Below are 4,259 nucleotides of genomic sequence, written 5' to 3' on the forward strand. Positions count from 1 at the left end.
TTCCCAACAGAGGGCAAACTAACATGATGGGAACTTGTATCAGCTTTACTTAAAATGTCACATCTGTCAACAAAAGCATTTTTCCACATTAAGGTTTTCCATTAACTCTTTTACTTTTTCCTTTCCTTTTTCTTTTACTCCTCCATCCACCCAAAAAATTGAAGCTATCATTTCCTCATTACTATAATCAACAAAACGGTCATCAACCCTGCTCGTACAAGTATCTGGAACCGATAACTGGTCTGCGCAGTCCAGCATCTTTTTCAAACGCTTTGAACAAGGTTTAAGAGACTTTTCTACTTGAGGAAGACTTGACGGAGAGTCATGAGTTTCATTAGATGGAATTGGATTTCGAGAAAGTGCATCAGCATTAGAATTTACTTTACCAGGTTTATACACAATATTATAGTCATACTCGTTTAATCTAATTCTCCATCTCATAATTTTAGAAGCTGTGTCCTTTACATTGTGCAGCCAGATCAACGGCCTATGATCCGTAACTAAAGTGAATTGCTGACCACATATACAATGACGAAAGTGTTCTACACCAAACAAGACAGCTAATAATTCCTTCTCAATAGTGGAATAATTTGTTTCAGCGTTATTCAGAGTTCTAGATGCGTACGCTATGGGAAGATCCCTTCCGATAGGCCCTTGACTCAGCACAGCCCCCAATGCATATTCTGACGCATCAGTTGTAACTAAGAAAGGACGCGAGAAATCAGGAAACTGTAATAGTGGGTTCGAACAGATAATATCTCTCAAGATCTCAAAAGCAGTTTGAGTTTCAGAATTCCAGCAAAAAGGGGTATCTTTTTTTAAAAGTTTTATAAGTGGTTTTGAAATCTTGGCCATATCTTTAATAAATCTCCTATAGTAACCAATTAAACCTAAGAATTGTTTAACATATTTCCTAGTCTTAGGTATGGGGAATTGTTTTACTGCCTTGACTTTCCCAGGATCCGGTTTTACCTCGTCGGTGGTAAGGACATGCCCTAAATATACTATTTCACGGCAAAGGAAATGACATTTCGAAGGCTGAAGTGTTAATCCGGCATTTTGCAAACGCGCTAAAAGAGTTTTAAGTTTACGCCCATGTTCCTCTAGTGAATTTGCATGTATAACAATATCGTCCATATAAACGAAAAGGTCACTCCCTTGTAAACCAGACAATACCACATCCATAACCCTTTGAAACGTATCCGGGGCATTTTTTAAACGAAACGGCATCCTATTAAATTCAAAATGGCCATGTGGCGTTGAAAACGCGGTCTTTGGTTTGGAAGCAGGTTCAACAGCAATTTGATGAAAACCCGAGGCCAAGTCTAAGGTACTGAAATACTTCGCCCCACCTAATTGGTCTAGAATGTCCATAATATTGGGTAACGGGTAGGCATCACTAACCGTCTTTTCATTTAATTTCCTATAATCTATTCGCCAGTGAGGTTTTCCGAAAGAATCTGACTTCTTTGGAACTATCCATACGAGAGAATTATACGGCGATGCTGAGGGTTGAATAATATTGTCGCTGAGCAAGGTATCTACCTGTTTCTGTATTTCGGGTTTATGAATCAATGGAAAACGATACTGTTTGGTATTAATGGGTATTTCATCAGTAGTTACTATAGAGTGCTGACTGGTGTTAGAACAACCTAATCTATCTGCGGAAAGGTGAAATTGGTAAGGAAATTTATTGATTATTTCTAAAATGCTAACTTTCTCTATTTCGGTAAGATGCTCAAAATTGAAAGTTTCTACCAACTGGGCAAATCGCTGTGCATGCGCATTTGATCGATTTAGGTTAGAGTCCGTTTCTCGAGATGAACGTTGTGCAGGGTTCCTAACCTCGAAATCCTCTAACTCAACAGGGGGTACATTTAGGACAATTTTATCAGTGGTGGTATTAATTATAAATACTTTCGTATACCCATTCTCTTGAGCTGCCAAAACCTCCCCCATATAAACCCCTGGACCAACGACCATTCTTCTTATATATCCCGTTTCATTTTTATTCTTTACAGGGACTGAAATTAGGACCTTACTGCGTGGAGGAAGATCGAATGATGTAAATGCTGAAGAAGACTGTACCTTTTTTCCAATTTCAAGACTATTCGGAAGCTTGTCTCTGAATACCACTGTAGCATCCTGTTTCTGGAGAAAAGAAACCCCAACCATTCCAGTTTGCTTTATTTAAAAATCATTATCAACGACTTGGAAGTTAATGGGGATTTGATTAATAGAGATAATAACCTCACCACAAGTCTGAATCATTCCCGGACAGATTCCAGTAAGATTAAGAACAATTTGTGTATTTATTACTGCGTGTGAATCCAAACCCTGTAATTTAATTAAATTTAATAGTGATCCAGTGTCTACAAGGAAATTGGCATAACCATCGCAGAAAAATCCATGTTCCAGTCAAATTACTAATGAACTAGGCTCTGAGAAACTTGAACAGTGGGCGATACAATGGTATCTACGCGCGCAATTAAGGGTTTGCCCTGCGATGCGCTTGTTCGAGGGCCCCTGTTGAAGTTTAAATCCTGTGAAGACTCTGCGGGGGAAAATCCGGATGTCCTGAATTTAGAAGGCGAGTTTTTACTAAAACACCGTTCCTCCGTATGCCCGCTTTTCCTACAAAATCCACATTTAAGCGTTCTATGAACATTTAGCTCTGAATACGGTTTCTTTTGACTCTTGCAATGATTACGCATGTGTCCCAATCGATTGCAATCGAAACACCTGCGAGCCAAAGTATCTACTACACACACCTTTGAATTATTAGCAAATGAGCTTGAATTTACGGCAACTTTTGAAACTCGAATTCTCTCGCCAATTTTGATGCAGAATTTATCATGGACTCCAAACTATCTCCCTGCTCTCTAATCATTAGCATTCTGATATTAACATTAAACAAACCCCTCTTGAATCCCGAAATCGCAGATCTCTTAAGGAGAACCCTGACCCCCTCAGATTGCTGAAAATCAAAGTTTCCCATTACCGCCGTGAGTCCCCTATCCAAAATTTCGTTAACCCGTGCTCCATAACCCTCGACACTCTCCCCATTACCTTGATAAGCATTTTTAACTCATCGTAAATTCGATCTATATCAAAAGACTGCACAAAAATTGATTTAATTATATTTATTAGTTCCTCTAAAGTGTTCAACTCGTAGCTGCCTGCAATCAACTGGTCCACATGCCCACATATTTTGTTCCGTATTAGAGCTAGTAAATTTATCCTATCCCCAGCCCTAACTCTGGAATTCGCGAGGTTACATTGTCTGATAAATTTTGTTAAAGAACTAGCATTACCATCAAAAGTATACGGATATACATAGGGTCTAGATCAGCGGCCATTTTTAACGGCATAAACGCAATTTCCGAAACACTCGAAGGTATTTCAATATTTTCAGTAGTAGACGTGTTTGAAGATGAATATTCACTATTTGTACCTGAAGAAATATTCTCACGCAAAGCAACTTGTAACGGCACTTCACCCGTTTCATTGCACTGTTCTACAATAGAAATCTGATTATTCGCGGAAAACTGTACTCCCAAATCCTCAGTCTCAAAAGAACCACTACCACTCAAGGCTCCTCCCTTTTGCCTTTTTTTGAACTTTCTAAATCCCGTAATGTACGGAGGCATGTTTTTTTTTTTACAACAAAATCTGAAAAATATTATATATTTATATGTATAAGCTTTGCGAGCGGTAAAGAGCGAATGTATATATATGTACGCAGCAATCAATAATTCACCGATCCTTCTCCTGAATCCTCGTCCTGCGATCCTTCTCCTGTATCCTCGTCCAGTTATCCTTTTCCTGAGTCCTCGTCCTGCGATGATCGTCCCTCGATCTGGTTCAGCAGGAAGACCCGTGGGCAAGGTGCATGTGATCAACGATTATTAACGACGACTTGCACGGTCGTCGAAATCATCTTTTCCGGCATTCGCCCTTGCTCCTGGGGAAACCGTGCGGAAAACCCAAGAGGGATAAGATGCACTGATTCTAATGCCCCGAGTTAATAAAATTATTTAATGTTGGAAAGATCCCACCGCTGTCACCAATTTTGTTGCGAGTCCGTGCGGTTTTATTTTTAAGGACTTAGGGTTTTTCTGGCGTTCACGCCGCACGTGACAAGATTATTAGAACTGCATGCGACTTAGCCAGGAATAAGTTAATTTAAGATAAATTAAGAAATGTAATATGAACTTTATTATAACTGTTTAAATATAACTAATTTAACACAAAAGTTG

At 39.1% G+C, this 4,259-nt stretch overlaps 1 long non-coding RNA gene across 3 annotated transcripts; it reads left to right on the forward strand.

The window, feature by feature from the left end:
• Positions 1 to 1,404: 1,404 nt before the first annotated feature.
• LOC128884516 (uncharacterized) lies at positions 1,405 to 4,243 on the forward strand. 3 transcript variants are annotated; one of them, XR_008459399.1, is made up of 4 exons: positions 1,405 to 1,537; positions 1,617 to 1,680; positions 2,022 to 2,287; positions 2,362 to 4,243. It is a non-coding gene; the product is annotated as an uncharacterized LOC128884516 (long non-coding RNA). The 3 variants fall into 3 exon arrangements; XR_008459398.1 differs by having other exon boundaries at positions 1,415 to 1,680; XR_008459400.1 differs by lacking the exons at positions 1,405 to 1,537; positions 1,617 to 1,680 and adding an exon at positions 1,822 to 1,900.
• Positions 4,244 to 4,259: the final 16 nt, after the last annotated feature.

This window comes from Hylaeus volcanicus, unplaced genomic scaffold, assembly GCF_026283585.1.
Source record: "Hylaeus volcanicus isolate JK05 unplaced genomic scaffold, UHH_iyHylVolc1.0_haploid 12248, whole genome shotgun sequence".
NCBI lineage: Eukaryota > Metazoa > Arthropoda > Insecta > Hymenoptera > Colletidae > Hylaeus > Hylaeus volcanicus.